We start from the raw sequence: 18,519 nt of genomic DNA on the forward strand, positions 1-18,519 counted from the left end.
CAACTCTTTGCATTCATTTAAGATTTTATTTTACACTTTGAAGTCTGTGCTTAAGAAAATGCTAGACAAAACGGGCTTTCTGACATAATCTTGTGTGGTTTTATCCATTCAAGCACGAAAGAGAATTTAACACGGATGCTCTGTCTGACAGAGATTCACCGACGCAGCCTTCAGCCCGTTACTGTACACACCAGACTGGACCTCGCGTTGCGTTTTGCCGCGTCCCACAGTTTAGAAGCTGTCTATCTCCATTGAACGCGTCAAAGCAACTGTTTCAAATCGCGCTTAAGTGGTTTAAAAGCCTGTACACGAATAAGAGCGTGATTACATAATGTAACGCTAGACAAAGGATGACACAACAAACGGATGCTGCGTTAATTGCGATAAATATTTTCTCACGCGTTAATTTGAAAAAGTTAATCGCATGCGTTAACGCGTTAACGTTGACAGCCCTAGTTTTTTTATATCTCCCCTTTTCAAGGTGCAAGTAAGCCAAATTTAGCAGTCTGTCACTGTCCTCAGACCCATGTCACTATCAAGCCTACCACCGAGTGTGTTTTTATACTTTTCTAGTATCACTCATTTAAATGGGAAGCTTTTTATATCTTGTATGTTATACCTTTTGTACCCTTCTGTCATTGTAGTCATCGTTTTTTATTGTTAACAAACAAACCACATCCATCCCCCGCACTTTTGAAAAGCTTGCTACGCCCCTGCATAATATAATACATTTTATACATGAGATCAAGTAAAAAAAGTAAAGTAAAAAGAAAAGTTAGTCAATAGGTTTTCATCTCTGATTCAGAATTGTCATACGCAATGCTTCTTAAGATATTTAAAGAATTTAAATGCACAGTCTTGAAGATTATTTTAAAAAAAGAAAATTTGAAGAACAGACAGAAAGGATGGAAAGATGGCGCCTGAGAAATCAGTCATGCCAAGCTCCACAGAAAGAGAGGTGATAAGCTGAAAAGCACACAGACACACAGAAATAGGGAAATGTTCTTCGTGTAACATGAGTGCTGAGAGATTCTTAAGAGCTGCTGTTTGTGAAAGATGAGCTGAGGGCCCGAGACAGCTGGGTATGAGGGGAAACTCTGTGGCAAAATCCTCCATAAAAATAAAGAGAGAAGGGGGGAGAGTTTTAACACGCAGCTTTGGACAACCATGCTGAAGCGAATGTAACGTGTTGGGGAGGAAGGGCGGTTATTTCAGTGTTAGCTTTGTCACTTGACCTGACCGTAGCTTTAGCAGAGGACACAGTCAGAAGATCTAATGGTAAAGTAACTAAACAGGGGCATTTTGTATGTGTACACTGCATGTGTATATAACAGAAATCATCGCAATCATTTCTAAAAGACATATCAAGACAACTGAATTTGAATGTCTTACTTCTCAGCACATCAATGAAAAGTAAGACACAAAGCAGTTATGACATCACAAACACGAGCAAATTAAACTGAAATTAAACTTGGATAACAATGCCACAGAAAGTGGCAAACATAATCAAGTATTCAAAATGAAGGCAAACAATGTATTGTATCTTGAAATATGAATTCATACATCTATGGTATTCACTGTACAAAATATTTACAATACCGACTTATTACTATATTTATATACTTATTACGGTATCTTTTTGGTACATTTTGTTGTTGAATGTTTAGAGAATAAAGTAACTACCCTATACACTTCCTACCCCTTTTCCCTACACTCCAACACCACCGCTAACTTAAAACAGTAATTTCATTTAAATCTACCGTGACAGCAGACAATACAGAGCAATTTAATCTAACAAAAAATATTTGCTTTGTCAAAGAAAAAAATCGGAACCCCCTAGAAATCTGTTTCTGGATATCAACGCCTGTTTAATATTCATAATTCATAGTCTTCTCCGGTCATTGTCAGTTATGTATATTCAGAGTGATTAGCCAATCATAGCAGAGGTCATTTACATTTAAAATCTACAAAGATATAGTAAAAAGGTCTCATTTTATGGATCAAAACTAGGAGGCTCCAAGTAAGATAACAACATCATGGCTTTATGAGCTCAGAAAAAAAGCAAATAAAATGCTAAAGGGTAGAATACGACCCCTTTAATACCATTTAGGTCTTTTTCAAAGTAAGACCATTTTCATTATATCCCTTTCATTATTATTTATATTAATCATGTTTCCGCTGCTTTATTCAACACCAAAATGCCACTTTGTCTTGTGTTTACTGTGATCCTTACAGCAGTCGTTCAGACACACGTTAAGCTAATGAATTAATGGTCGGGAGCACTTATGATCCGCTCCTCATCCGTCCATGAGTTAAACTGCTTTCTTCTCCCTCCATTAATGATATAAAGAGTCTTTAGACAGAGCATCTGATCCAGTCTCTCCACTCTTCTACTTTCCCCTGGGGCCTATTAGCATTCCAATCCAGTCCACTCCAGGGTTTTCATTGGTGCAGGTTATCCCTTCCTTTAATGTGATTGGCTGGAAAGAAACATGGAGGCGGAAAGGGAAAATGGCAGCCTGTCAAAGTGATTAAATGCATAGCCCAACCATGACACCAGCACTCTGACCGGCTCTTCCATTCTTTGTCTTTTTTTCACTCTGTCGCACCGAAAGCGACATCACCTCGGTGACACAAATGTTTGGAGGGTTTGTCAAGGCCAGCTTATACGCTCTCTCTCTCTCTCACTCATTCTCACTCTTACTGTTATAAGAGGAAAGGCAGCTCTCCAGTAAATGAGAGTTTTATGGGTCTTCAGGCAGGAGCTTGTTGTGTTTATAGACAACACATCTCTTTAACCAGCAGAATATAAGAGTGCTATTTACATAAAGCTCAGCGTGTGTGGGGTTCAGGGTTAGATTATGGACCGGGTCCCAGTCCTCCGACTGTCAAGGCCCTCAAAAGCATCAAGCCATGCATCTCAAAAGATTCTGTGGACGTTTAAGGTTCTTATGGAACCATACAGCCTGACAAAACAAAGCAGTTACACTGATAGTTGCCACATGACCTGACAGATCAGCTATAAGACCTGAGTCTCCCTAACATTTAGGTAGACCGCATTCTGGAAACCATCAGGCTAAATTCCCCAAGTGAAAAATACTAAAACAAACATATTTAAGCGCACATGTGTGACTGAATCACGTCAGAGTTTCACACGCATATGTTGCTTTACTGTTAGCGCCACACATGTGTGGTTATTGCTAGCAGATGCCCTTTATTCAAAAGGAAGAGGAAACACGCTGACTACCGCAGCAAACATTGTCCCTCTAATAGGTTGTTGAGAAGACATTGTGGTTTCTGTGAGCTAGAGTAGCATAACAGAGTAACAGCAAATGCATATTTATTAAAGGAACAGTTCATCTGACATTTTTTTCTGACAATTTTCATGAAATTCTACGAGACAATATACCATAATTGTACATTGTGCTCATGTAGGCCTATGTATTATTTGTGTATACAGTATTATAGAAATCCTGTATTGTGCATATTTTATATCATGTACTGTACATTCGGTATTATGTGCATACTGTATTTGTCTGACCGAGGTTGTATCTCGTTATTGGTGCTGCTAGACCTTAGTGCTGCATTCGATACCATTGACCACAGCACACTCCTACATAGACTCGAAAATTATGTCGGCATTAAGGGAATAGCTTTGAAATGGTTTAAATCTTATTTATCCGACCGTTTTCAATTTGTAGCAATAAACAATGAGGTGTCACGCAAATCGCAAGTCCAGTACGGTGTACCACAGGGCTCAGTCTTAGGGCCTCTGCTCTTCGCATTATACATGCTACCTCTAGGAGATATAATAAAGCGACACGGAGTTAGCTTTCACTGTTATGCTGATGATACTCAACTTTATATTTCCTCGAAGCCTCATGAAACACAGCAGTTCCATCGAATAATGGAATGCATAGTCGATATAAAAAACTGGATGAGTAACAACTTTTTATTACTGAACTCGGACAAAACGGAAGTGTTACTTATTGGACCGAAAACTGCTATAAGTAACAACCAAGAATACTGTTTAACTATTGACGGATGTTCCATAAAACCCTCGTCGTCAGCAAAGAATCTTGGCGTTCTATTCGATAGTAATCTGTCATTTGAGAGCCACGTCGCCAACACCTGTAAAATTGCGTTTTTCCATCTTAAGAATATATCTAAACTACGTCATATGCTGTCAATCTCAGATGCAGAGAAGTTAATTCATGCATTCATGACATCAAGACTAGATTACTGTAATGCACTGTTAGGTGGTTGCCCTGCAGGCTTATTACAAAAACTCCAATTGGTCCAAAACGCGGCAGCTCGAGTTCTTACACGTACAAAAAAGTATGAACATATTAGCCCGGTTCTGTCAACCTTGCACTGGTTACCTATAAAGCATCGCGTTAACTTTAAAATCTTGCTTATTACCTATAAAGCCTTACATGGTTTAGCTCCTCAGTACTTGAATGAACTCCTTTTGTATTACAGTCCTTCACGTGCATTACGCTCTCAGGCGTCCTGTCAGTTGGTAATACCTAGAATTTCAAAATCAAGTGCAGGTGGTAGATCCTTTTCCTATCTAGCGCCTAAACTTTGGAATAGTCTTCCCTGCACTGTCCGGGAGGCAGACACACTCTGTCAGTTTAAATCTAGACTAAAGACGCATCTTTTTAATCTTGCATACACTACTCTTCCATAATATAAATCTTCAGAGGGTTTAGGCTGCATTAGTTAGATCAACCGGAACCAAAAACACAACTGATGTACTTGTTGCATCAAAGAGTACAGAACAGTACTCTACTCTCAGCCAGTCTTGTCTCATTGTTCCAAGGTTACCACAGCGAGCAGGATGCAGTTCATGGCCTGACCTGATGGTAGAGCGGAGAATGGGAAGTGGGGACCTGACAAGAGCTGAGATGATAGAGCTGGATAAAGAAGGACGCGGTCTCTTGACATGTCTTCACCACAAAATTTCAAATGCTATTAGATTATTAATGATAATCTTAAACTATAATTTATTTTATTATTAAGTTTATTTATTTTATTTAGCCTTGTTGTGCAAGTTCTCTGGAGCTTGTGCAGAGGCAGCAGCTTTTGCCAGAGGGGAACTGGAATCCCCTGGTTGGGCCTGGGTTCTCCTGAGGTTTTTTTTCTCGATTAGAGTTTTGGGTTCCTCGCCACCGTTTGCATACTGTTTTTGCACTATCTGCCTGACCGGGGGGGCTGCTTTAGAATCTTAAAGTTTTACTTAATTAATATTGCATATAGGAATTTATTATCTGTTATATTTGACCTGTGCTTCTCTCTCCTTTATCCTAAATGTGTGCTCTCACTGAGCGTGTGTGTGTGTGCGTACTTGTCTGTGTACGTACGTGTGTGTGTGTGTGTGTGTCTGTGTCTGTGTGTGTTGGTGTGTGTGCGTGTTGTGTGTGTGGAGTGTTTTGTGTGTGGGTGTGTCTGTCTTCTGTGTTTTCAACCTTTTCTTGTTTTTGCAGGTACAACTTTGATTGTTTTGCTTGTAGTCAATGTGTCTCATGTACAGCTGCTTTGTAACAATGAAATTGTAAAAGCGCTATATAAATAAAGTTGAGTTGAGTTGAGTTGTATTTGTAAAATGTGTATATTTTGTAATGAATATTTGTTATATTTTTGTATATTCTGTATATACAGCCGCAGAAAAAAATTGACCATTTGAAAATTATTTTTTGTTTGTTTTCGAATTTACTTTTTAAAGGTATGTGTTTAGGTAGAATTATCATTTTTGTTTCAATCTGTGAACTACTTACAATATTTCTCTTAAATTTCTAATAAAAAGATTTACATTTATTGGCAGAAAATTACAAGGAGAAACAGGTCAAAGATGCTTTGTATTTTTTCAGACCTCAAATACTGCAAACAAGTTCATATTCACTTTTGAGAATTACAACAGTAACAATACTCGTACATGTTTAGGAAGTTACAAAAATATTTTTATGTGATCACCTCGATTTTTATCACAGTTTTCATGTGCCTTGTCATGCTGTCAGTCTTTCACATTGCTGTCGGAAGACTTTATATGTCACTCCTGAGGTTTGATTTTGTTGGAATTCAACAGACACTGGACTGGAATGGCCACAATACATCTAGAAATGCTGATTCATTGAAAATTTGGAATGGTCTCTTAATTTTTTCCACGGATGTACACATGCCATGTGCACTGTGTACAGACCACTACACTTCTGTTTTAGTGGTGTGACAATAAGGGTGATTTGATTTCTTTTGTGTTCGAAAAGATGTGTGTTATTAATATGTGCTGACCCAAAATAAGACTGTTCATCTGTTTGTTTGACTCACATTAACAAGGTTTTGTTACAAATATGCACACGGTACATGATCTTATTTGCTTGAATATATCAAGATAAATGTTAAAGCTAAATATAGAGAGGTAGAGGAACAAGTGGTGAAAAGGTGGAAGAAAGAAAGGAAAATACAGACAGAGAGAGAGACCTGTATATTTTTCCACTTTGTCCCAAATGACTTGCCTCCTCATCAGTGGTGCAGCTGTAAAGGAATATTCTCACTGCTCACCTCATTACCGTCTGTACACATGACACAGACTCTTTCTCTCGCTCTCTCTCCTCCCTCAGGGTGGATGCTTAAATGACAGCTATTAGCCAAACACAGGGCTATTTGTTTTCATATTTCCTGGCCCCGGTGCTGTCTGACATGATTCTTTTGTGCCCGCAGTGTTACATTCCGTTTGTGTGTGATGACTGATGGGGCGGCAGGCAGAGCTGGTTTTGCTTGACTGCTAAACTGGGGCATTTGTGGAGGTGGGGAGCACAGCAAACTGATATAAGTCATTCATCATATGAAGAGAGACAACTCGTATATTCAATTTTCAGGAAATATTGTATTTCTTACAGTCAAACTAATAAAAGTATTTGATTTTGAATGGAAGAGGAGAGTGAGAGAGAAAGAGGAGCATTCTGGGATGAGAGTATTCCATGTCACGGTTTGTGCACAGAACCCAAACGCAGGCAGTAGGTGAGGGAAAAATGATAATAATTTTAATAAATAAACACAAAGTAACAACCCACGAGGGGGTAAAACAACACAGGCAGGGATACAGTAGAACACAGACTCGACAGAAGCAACACACTGGACTTGACTAAACTAACATAACACTAGAAACATTCTGACTAGACTAGACTTGACATAAACTACAAGCAAAAACAAGACGCAACGTCTTTGAACCGGACACAACAGTAACTCCTTGAAACAAGGCACAATAATAAGACGACTTGAGACAGGAAATCTAACAAACGACGTAACGAGAGGGCGGGGACATAGACGTGACCGGAGAGCTCGTGGCATGCCGAACCCAATGCCTACGAGCTTCCACACAGAACACTTGGTACTGTCATGATTCTGTCCCAAGACTAGAAAAACTTGGCAATATGAGGCAGAACCATGACAATTTCAATATTCCTTAGCGGTTGGTCAATATGGGTTTTCAATAACAGATTTTTTGTCCGTCAAATCTTGAACATTTGGTTAGATCCTTGGAGCCAGTTGGATATGAAGAGGATTGCCAAGTGTTAAAAAAATGATATGTACAATACCAATATTTGGCCAATTTTAGATAGGATGACAATGTTTTGCTTTTCACAGTTAGTTCAAGCAGTGATGTGAAGCGTGTAAGCAAAGTTTCTGTGTAGGTGTTTAAAAATGCATTGACGCATCATTTACCAAATTTAATAATAATTTATCGTTACTAAAATAACCCCCAGTGTATATGAAGTTGATCATGCTAGACAGAGAAAACAGGAAAACAGAATAAATTTGCTTAAAGTTAATGCAAAGCCATTTTGCATTTTGCAACATTCTTATTTGCATCCATTTATAAGACCCAGTGGTTGGTATTGTAACAATTCCAATATTTGCATCAAGTTAACCCTGTAGAGTTACAGTGGGCACACTTAACGTAAGTGCAAAATCACACAAGCTCACATGTCAGAGCATGCACAAACACAAACCCACTCAGTCATGCATAGTCACGTTCAGTAAAACAATGTACAGTAAACATTAGAATAAAACGTTTGACCTCTGCAGGTCTCTCAGGGGTCACGTGATTAAAGTAACCAGTCAGTTCATGCTATTTTGTGTGTCTGTGTATGTTATACATGTAATCAGACCTGCAATATTAAACAGGAGTCTAAGAGCAGTTTATTACATCAGTCAGAATAAGAGACAGAGAGAAGGGCCACCAGGTGCTACCATACACTTTCACTCTCATTAAATAACCAGCACTCTTGACTCATGTCATATCTTATGGCATACTCACATATGTTCTATTATGTAACATAAATGCAAAATTGATGGAACTGGAAAGAATCTGAGGTTCTATGCGTTCAAACGATACCATATATGTAGTTTTGAGCTCTACAACTTATAGATTTGATGATACAACATTGGACCCACCCGTGGGTCCGTGGGGGGTGGCAGAGTTGAAGAAGTAAAAAAATGCACAAAGACTGGCTGTCGTAAGTTTCATAAAGGTCAAAAGTGGTCATAAACTCATGCAGGGTTGTCATGAAAGGGTTAGGGGTGATTCAAAACTTCTAAAACCGCGTGGAAAACGCAAGCCGCACTGCTTTTTTATTTTCAACGCGTCTAGCAGTTTGCGCTCTCCTGGCGTCTGTCATTGCTAAGCAACCATGGGCCACAATAGCCAATAGCCGTTAAGAGGAGGAGGTATAAACGAAGGATATATGGATTATACAGTATGTGCTGAAAATACCTTGCAATAAGTCTGCTACAAAGATTTATTTATGATGTGATCATCTATGTCTCCATCTTCACCGAGCTTGTCTGGTTGGTTCTTGTCACATGACCTGAGGTGCGCGTGCAGCATTTTGAAAAGTTGAAATATTTCTCGATGCGGCGCGTCGTGCCTAGAAAAACTGGAGCGTCACACCGCATGTGCATGTTTATTTGAGCGTGCTTGTCATGCGTCTACATTTAAAATAACGAAAAAGACGTGAAATGTGAATCGCCCCTTAATGTACCACATCTTTGTTTAAGCACAAATACGGATTTCAACCGAAAAAATGATCATGAAGAATTTTTGTCTGTGCTCAGCTGTGGATGCTTAGCGATTGTATTATGGAAGACAAACTGCAGACTTCAAATACTGTACACAAACAGACACAAAACTGCTTGGGTGCATGTGAGCATGTGCATCGTGTACCGAACAGATTTTTATTCAGTTAATATGTGTGTCCTGAACATTAGTGACACGTTGCCATAGTCTGCGAAAAAGCATTTGACATGATTTCTCTAATACTACAATTCTGTTCCATCATCCATAAAACCTGTTGGAGAAGTTCACGAAATCTGTGCTAATCTACATGTTCAAACGTACGCATATACACAAATGATGTTGATTGAAGAGCAAAGATAAACACACGCTTATGCTCCACAACTATTAGTATTCAGGTCTAACCCTCAGTTCCCCAGTGTATGTCTCAGCTATGGCTGCAGGTAACAGTTTTATGAAAGCACAGGACGAGAGTAAGAGAGAGAGAGAGGGAGAAAAATGCTTGCCTCTTTTCCTGGGAGAGAGAGAGAGAACAGATTAATCCTGTGATTTCAACTGCCTGTATCTGCTCAATAGGGGAAATTACGGCTGGCACAAGGCTCCATTTTCATTAGAGTCCAGACTACATATATATTCAGTCTCTAATTGAGGCCAGGGCCCTCCTGCTCTGTAATCGGGCCCTCCATAACTGTCTGTTTAGTGCTTTCTGTTCCTTTCCCTTCCTTTTAATGATTTCTGTGTGTAGCGGCCCGTGGCTATTTAACGGATCACTTTCTGCCTGGGCTGCCTGTTCATTCCAAACAAAGTTTGGTGCAATGGAGAGAATTCATCACTTTTGGATTCGACTTTAGAAGATTAAAAAAGAAAAGAGAAGAGGAGAGGAGATAATGTGGATGTCTTGCATGCCATCCCTGCACCAGATGTATTGCTGGAAAGGTGCATGCTGGGTAAAACAGGGCATTTTTATTTCAGATAGCTTCTCTGTGTTTGGATGGTGGTCATTAATAGCAGCATGATCAGAGTGGAATTCAGAGGTTCGGTCACTGACATCAAACATTAAAAGAAGATATTTTGAAGAATGTTGGTGGTATTGACTTGCATTGGTTTTGTGTCCATACAATAGAAGTGAATGGGTACCGCCATTGTTTGGGAACCAACACTCTTCAAAATCTCTTCTTCTGTGTTCTGCAGAATAAAGTAAGTCATACAGTTTTGAAATGACAAGAGGGCTAATAAATGACAGAATTTTTATTTTACGTAAACTACTGTATCCCTTTAAGGCCTTATGCAAATTAAATGCAGATTTTTATATCATTCTTTATGTGTTATGAAATGCCAATGTAGATTTACAGTACAAACATTCTAGGCTCCATTTTTTGTCTTGTTATGTAATACAAGATTGTTTTTCGATCAAGCATCTACTACGTCCGCTGAGGTCAGTTTAACCTGACTTTAGTACATACAAAGAACATTTTTGATGCTTTTAAGTGTCTTGCATTCGTTTTTCCATTGCATGTTTCAAGAGCATATAGATATACTGTAAATCGCAAATAGTTTGACAACTGTGTCTGTATTTCTGGGCACAAAACGTGCAAGTAAACCTCACACTCTCTGTTAAAGTTTTGGAACCTTACAATAACTGCAGAGACAGTTTCCAGGGAGAACTCAGAGGTTAAGTGGTTTACTTAAGGGCATGCTGTCGATGAAGAAACTCTTACTTACTCTCAGCTCGCAGGTCAACCTACCTGAATCAAATCAGCTGTGTTTGTGGTACGAGCCCAGAGACTTAATTACTGAGCTTCAACCACCCATGTGTGTCTATTAACCTGTCAAAGAGTTTTCTGCTTTAATGAAAATCTACTGCAAATATGAAGCAATGCGTTTGTGCTGGGTGTGTTTGAAGTGTATGGGGGATGGCCACATCCAGATCAATGGATGAAGGCATTAGAGAGGAAAAATGAGACGCGTAGAACACTAAACAGGTTACTAAAATAATCAAAGGATGGAATTAAACAAGAACAGAAACGAAACTCTTCGTGACCTAGACACAAACATGAGATTAAAATACATTCAGAGTAAATTGAACACTGCTTACACCAAAGCTGAACAGTCAGAATAAACGGCACACTAAACACAAGAGGATTGTGGGAGATGTATTTTGCTAGCACAAGTGGGCCGAGTACTGAGCTGAAAAAGGAGGGAAGAGATAAGAACAGTGGCGTCTGAAGAGGGAAAATATTTGTCATAAATTGTCTGAGGCCGTTACAGATCCAATCTGGCCAAAGATGCAAACCACAGATACAGCAGCCCAGGAACGGTAGGGTGCAGATTCTTGAGCGTGTGTGTGGAGACAGGAGGCTGAGGGATTGGTTGCCACGGAGATTCTGACACACTGGACCCCACTCCCTGCTGCCCTCAGTTTAGCCTTGACAAGGCAGAGAAAATGCTCGGAGGCGAGCAGGCTAATTTAGCATCCCTCTCTCCCCCTTTTCTCATTTTCTCGGTTTCCTTTCTGGTTTTTTCTCGCTTTCTCTCGCTCTCTCTGTGAGGTCTCGTTACAGAGTTAGAGGGTACTTGAGTAATTAATGTGGAATTCAAATGAGCTTATCAGGTCAAAAGCAGCTTTGCTCCTTTAGGATACTCTCCACTCATGAAAAACAGCTCTGACAAGCTTACGGTACAATACCGCATTGTGAATACAGATGACAAGCCCAGATTCATTACAAAACAAAACTTACACAGTCTTTCTTCTTCTTGGGGAAAAGGGATTAGCCAGCTTAACTTTACAGTGTAACAAAAATGCATTATAAACTGACACGGGGAGAACAACAGCTGAAAATAACACTTGAACGAGCTGCTGGGACAAGTTCAGGTTCATCGCTTTATTGAGTTTGTTGCTTTCAAAGATTTATTGCATGACAGCAGGGTTGGGCAAAATTCTGATTTTAAGAATGAGTTGGAAATTGAATTGAATAGGATGTGACCCAGAGGACTGAAATTTATATTGAAATGGAAAGAAATTGAACACAATAACACAGGAGAGAATTTTCATTAGTTCAACATGTTTTGCAGAAAAACATAAATAATTGGATGATTCATTCATTCTGACTAATTATACAGATTCGATACTTTACTTAAGATACTTTAATTAAGTATTCTCTTAATTTAATTTACATAGACAACAAAATGGGCCACAAAATCTGTTTTCAGATTTTGAAGACTTGACACATTCTGTAAAATATAGTGTTCTTGCACCATAGTCTATAAAAAAGCTATAGTAATTTATATGATATGATTTAAAGGGATAGTTCACAGAACAGAAGACAAAATATATTTTGAAGAATGTTGAACTAAACAACAGCGGTGCCATTGACTTGCAGTGGTTTTGTGTTTATACAATACAAGTCAATGGGTACCGATGTTGTTTGGTTACCAACATTCTTCAAAATATCTTCTTTTGTCTTCTGTAGAAGAAAGTCAAACAGGTTTGGAATGACAAGAGGGTGAGTAAATGATGACAGAATTTTCATTTCTGGGTAAACTATCACTTTAATAAATGATCAATTCAAAACAAACATTTATAAATTCTTCTGAAAATTATTCAATGTTTCTAAAATATTTCTGAGAACAGGACAGGACAGAAAAGGAAAGCAGAAGAGGGGGAGAAGACAGGAGTAGAAGAGAGGCCTATCACACTAATATTGGTTTGTTCATTCTGTGGAAGCTGTCCCGAAAATGCAACAGCTGCAGAAACAGGATATTTCATTACAGCATGAGAATGTGTGCAATAGCGGAAACCAACAATTGGATGAGGGAGTGAAATGGAAGAGAAAGAAGGCAGAAAATGAGAGAAAGAGGGGGGGGGGGGTGGGAGAGAGACCCCTCTGCTGCATTTCATGTTTCGCTTAGGCTCTCCATCTGTTTCGGCAATTCATTTGCCGTGATACAACTAGATTTAAATCCAATCGGTTAGAGAGGCCTCCATGTGTTTTGTGCGTTCACAGAAAAACTAAATTTGAAACCATTTGAGACACCACATTTACCATGGTCTACACATCTCGAGCAAAACCGTAAGGCAATATTTTTGTAGAGCCAGAAAAACAACAATTCACACACACGCTCTTAACTTACCCTAAGGCAAACTCAACCTAACACACATTCCTCAAGACCCAACCTACAGCACCGTTCACAGCACAAAAACACATAGTTTGCAAAACAGGAAGTTGGAAAAGACATGGAATTGTGGGACTTTTCGTAATAGGGTTATGGCCCAGCTGTGTAATAAAGTTAAAATCATTTTCTCATTTCAGCTCCGATTACCTGCTGGTGTCACATCAGATATGATCTGTTTACAGTAATGAGAACTGAGGTTCAGCTGTATAACTACATTATGTGTGAATGTACAGATGCAGTCTAAACTTTTATTTAGCCACATATGGTGTTTGTTAACTAATCTCTCTCTCTCTCTCTCTCTCTCTCACGTTCTTTGTTCTGTAAGTTCCGCATTCTTCCTGTGCTTAACACATGTCAACAGAATCTAAACACTCATCTGACAACCTCAATACAAGACGGCACACGGATTACCCAGCATCCTCGGCGACTGCAGGCGAAGGTGAGAATCTAGACAAGCAAACATCCCAAACGCTTGCGTTCCTACACGCTCGCGTCACCCTGCCAGAAACAGATTTTCTGGAGTTCCCCTTCGAAATCTGAGTGCAGAATAAATAGAACTACAACAGATGTCCAGTGCACGGAAAGACGGCCAGAACGGATTGTCTCACTAATTGATCCATTTATCTTCAAAATGAACAGTTCAGTGAAAAGCTTAGATGGAAGTTGTCGGTGTAACACATGCAGAGGAGAGCCTGAGGGGGTGCGGGAGTTTGGCTGGTTATTGGGAGTCATTAGACTGGCTCAGACAGCGGGAGATCCCCCCCGCTCTTTTCCCCAGGACAGCTTCCCGTCACGCTGAGACTTTGAGCCGGAGTATCTCTAAAAGCAAATCTCTGTTGGTCTCTAGAGTAAGGATAAATTCTGTTTCAGTTTTCCAAACCTCGCACCGAATAATTCTGATCCTTGATCTCTTTTTCCTTCTCCCTCCACTTCTTTGATGAATGAGGCACATATCTCTTTTTTCTCTATTTCTGGACTCCCTTAGTGAACAGCAGTGCTTGCTATCTTAAAGGGATACAGTAATTCACCCAAAAATGAAAATTCTGTCATCATTTGCTCACCCTCGGGTTGTTTCAAACCTGTATACATTTCTTTGTTCTGTTAAACACAAAGAAAGATATTTGGAAGAATGTTAGCAATTTTCAGTTCTGGGACATCATCCACTACCATATTAGAAAATTCTTATTGTATAATTTTGGAGATATTTTGAAGAATTTGGTAAAACAGTTCCAGGGCACCTCTGACTACCCTTTAATTTTTCAGACTCAATGATGTTCCTGAAGTGAAAATTGCTAACATTCGTCCAAATATCTTTCTCTGTGTTCATCAAAACAAAGTAATTTATACTGGTATGAAATTACATGAGGGTGCGTGAATGATGAATAATGAATGATAACTTTTGGGTGAACTTTCCCTTTAAGCAGTGCTGATTATTACTCATATTTAGATTTAAAGTTTAAAAACAAAAAATATCACCTGCCTCACCTGGCAATTGATATCAGGGGTAATAATGACTAGTCATAAAATATTTGCCACACTCTATTACTTATGAGCAACATCAGTAAACACTATCATCATTACCAGCTGCTAATAATATGAATTTACAATAACTATCTCACAGTGCATGACTTCCCACCAGATGGTTAGCTACATATTATTTCAGCACAACAGTCTGTACGTTCGAAATGAATGCTCTCTCTCTCTCTCTCTCTCTCTCTCTCTCTCACAGTTTGTCATATTCCAGGTACACTTAATGAGCTCACATTAGTTTCTGATTACAAACGTCTCCCGCATGTTCAAATCTCAGCCATGCGCTGTAGAGAAAGAGAGGGAGAGTGTGATGACTTCATTTTTAATGGAAACGCGATTGATGAAATATCAAGTGTTAAAAAAGGTGTGAACCGAGAGGAATCGATGGCGATATTCCTGGAGAGATGTGAGGCGGAGCGGGAAAATGTCACAGGCGACGGCTAATGAAGGGAAAAAAGTTAGATAAATTATTTAAAGGTTGTCATTAAAAAATGTCCAGAAAGAACAGAGGGTTGATGCTGGAAAGGTCAGCGTGATGAAGGAGAGATTCATTAACCTTAGTTCACCTCAGCCGTGCAATTATCACTGCGACTGATCTCTCTCGCTCGCTCGCTTTCTCTGGGGTGTTAAGAAAACAGTAGAAAAATCTAGCCAAGATCTCTTCTCAAAGATATATCTCAGCTGCCAGGAGGACGTCAGAAGGACCATCTCCTCATCCGCTAAAAAAAAAAACAAGGAAGAGCACTTCATCTGAACAGCATGTTTTCTAAAAGGATAGTTCACCCAAAAATGCAAATTCTGTCATTATTTAGTCACCATCTTGTCATTTCAAACATGCATGACTTTTTTTATTTTGCAGAACACAAAAGAAGACATTTTAAAGAATGTTGTTAACGGAACAACAGCGGTACCCATTCGCTTCCATTGTATACACAAAACCAATGCAAGTGAAGGGGTACCGTGAGTGGCGGACTGGGAGTAAAAAGTGGCCCTGGACTTCTTCAGAAGGAGTGGCCCACAAAACCCAGCTCGCAACATAACATAACACAACAACGCACTGATGCACAAACCATTCTATAGCACTATAATTCATAAATGTAAAAGTTTTTTAAGACCTTTCATGCCACCTTGCAAAGTCAATAAAACATTAAACAGTGAAGGCCAGTACAGTCTAAGCAACAAACATAAATGTAAATGACATAAAAGCCTGCCTAAACATGTACATTTTATTTAAAGTATTTATTGTAATATACGGCAATGTATTTAAACTGACCATGACATGGTGTAAGTAGACTTTGCTTACAATTATTGTTTTACATCAGCTATAAAGTCCAAAATCAACATTAAACAAGTCTTGAAAAGTTAGTGTTTAGGATTTATAAGTTGAGATGAGAGGAGAGAAAACATTCACTCTTTGGTCTTAATAAGTAAGTAGCTTACTTAGAAGCGTAATAAAAAGAGCTTAATAAGCTTTTTAAAACTATACATTGAATACAAATTTGACAGAAAAATTTAAAGTAATTTCATTACCTGTGATGATAGTTCTGCAGTCTATTGAATTCTTCCATGCTAATAAAATGGACTATATACACAGTCATATCTTATGCCTCACATGCTGTTTCAGTGTGTTTTTAGACATGTTAACTCGAACAAACGTCTTAAATTATGTGACAAACCATTTTTCCAAGTTTTCAACAGCAAAACTCACAAACATTTTTATTGTAAAACCGTTTGCTTTGTTATGTTTGCCTTCTTACATCTCACTACATGGTCATCATTAAAACGGAATCCCCGCATTGGAGTTCGCGCATGTTAAGCGCCCGCCTACCAACAGTAAGTTCTGCCTCCTTCAATTTGATTGGCTGAAACTTATGTCTTCTTAAGTCTGATTGGCTGTATTCTGCGTGGTCTCTGTAATTTGATTGGCTGGAATTCTGTGAACCCGGTCCTTATTTAATTTGATTGGTCAATCTTTTGACATCGACGAGCACTTGTTACCACTGCTGCATTAAACCACTGGGGAGCTACATAAAACCATCTTATTGGAGAGGTTGTAGGGTTTGGGGACGCATTCCCGGAATGTTCTCTGGCATTCCCGCTCAGCTCAGGGATTTGGGTTCCAACGGCCAAATTGTTCTGGTAATTCTTCCTTTTTTAGGTCAGGGGCCAGCTGTGGGCTTCTCGGGGCATTAAGCGTTAGTCAGCTCCTGCCAAACACACACATTTGTCAGGAAATTCTTGCTTTATTATATTCCTTTCTTCGCCCAGTCTCTCACTCTGTCTCTCGCTGAGAAAACAGGAAATGAAAGTGAAACACAGGATGGGTGGGCCATGGTACACATGTGAGTCACATATTACTGTTTTTACCTAAACTAACTCTAAATCTTAACAATCGTTACAAGACACCCTATTTTTTTACAGCGGTTTACTGAATCCAACTCTTCTCTTAGTTTCTATGGTAATTTAATGTGCTCTGTTGGCATGACAAAAGTTGTACCATTGTATTGCCAAAGTGCAAAATAATTCAAATAAAGCTGCAATATTGATGTGCACATGGAATAAACAAGTAGCAAACAAAAAAATGTTTAGGTGATACAGATCTCGATCAAACTTCTTTCTTTATATATATATAAAAAATGACGACCCAACCACAAGTCTGTTTAGTCCAACATCTGCCTTTATATCATATGAATTCATAACTCTTAAATCTAATCTTCAAAAATAACTTCCTATGTACGACAGATGAAGGATCCAGATCACATCCTTCACAACTTCACCTCAAGTCTGGTCGTCAAAGCAAACTCTGTGACATATGCACCAGCCTTCTGCAGTCTTTACAATCTTCACTACACTCAGACTAAAAACTCATTTTGATGTATTTAGGTCAAGACAGAAATCAGCTGGATTCCTGCAGGAGTGGCACACAGGTAAGAGATTAATTGGCTGTTATCTGTCTGATTAAGTATATGAAATGAGAACAACAAGAGGAAAAACTAAGAAGTTGTGTTTTTGTTCTTAAGACATGACACTTAAAGGAACAGTTCACCCAAAATTCCATCAAAACATTTACTCACCCTCAAGTGGTTGCGGACAAATTTGTTTGTTCTGATGAACACAGAGAAAGATATTTGGAGGAGTGCTTGTAACCAAATAGTTCTTGGCCACAATTGACTACTGAGTAGGATAAATGTCTTTGTAAATTTCTTTGTTCTGTTATACACAAAAGAAGATATTTTATTTTTGGGTGAACTGTCCTTTAACAGGTGTCTTAAATTATCTGATCCCTCCAAACACATTCGCTGTGTCCCGGACATCAACGAAGCACCGAACTCCAGTCACCCAAAGCGCTAGTATGCAACATTTGTGTGGATGCAAATATAGTTATTATTCTTGCATCCAATCACAATTGATCACAAGAGACGCATCTGAGATTCACGTAAATTCCAGATGTAAACAGTTGTTTCGACTGTCCACTTGTCAGATCACCCCATTAGGATGTTAATACACTGTGTAGCTATCTTATCCAGCCACTGTTGCAGAATGAAACCAGGCTTTCAGTGTGGGTCACGCTCTCAGGCAGCCCAGGCAGGAGAACAGCAGTCTATTAACCCGAGCACACGGTAGAAACAGAATCCAAGGCGTGAAGAAGTCAATCCAGCCGATTAACTGAGTCCCACTTGCTGAGTATTGCTAGACGGAAAACTCTCAAATCTAATCTAGAGACCTCAACCCTGTGGATG

General features: G+C 39.1%; 1 protein-coding gene across 1 annotated transcript in view; it reads right to left on the minus strand.

Moving 5' to 3' along the window:
- The window catches only part of pacrg (PARK2 co-regulated), a 102,490-nt gene that overhangs the window by 7,653 nt on the left and 76,318 nt on the right, over window positions 1–18,519 (minus strand). The gene's annotated exons all lie outside the window — the stretch shown is intronic.

Source organism: Triplophysa rosa, linkage group LG10 (genome assembly GCF_024868665.1).
Source record: "Triplophysa rosa linkage group LG10, Trosa_1v2, whole genome shotgun sequence".
In the NCBI taxonomy this organism is placed as follows: Eukaryota; Metazoa; Chordata; class Actinopteri; order Cypriniformes; family Nemacheilidae; genus Triplophysa; species Triplophysa rosa.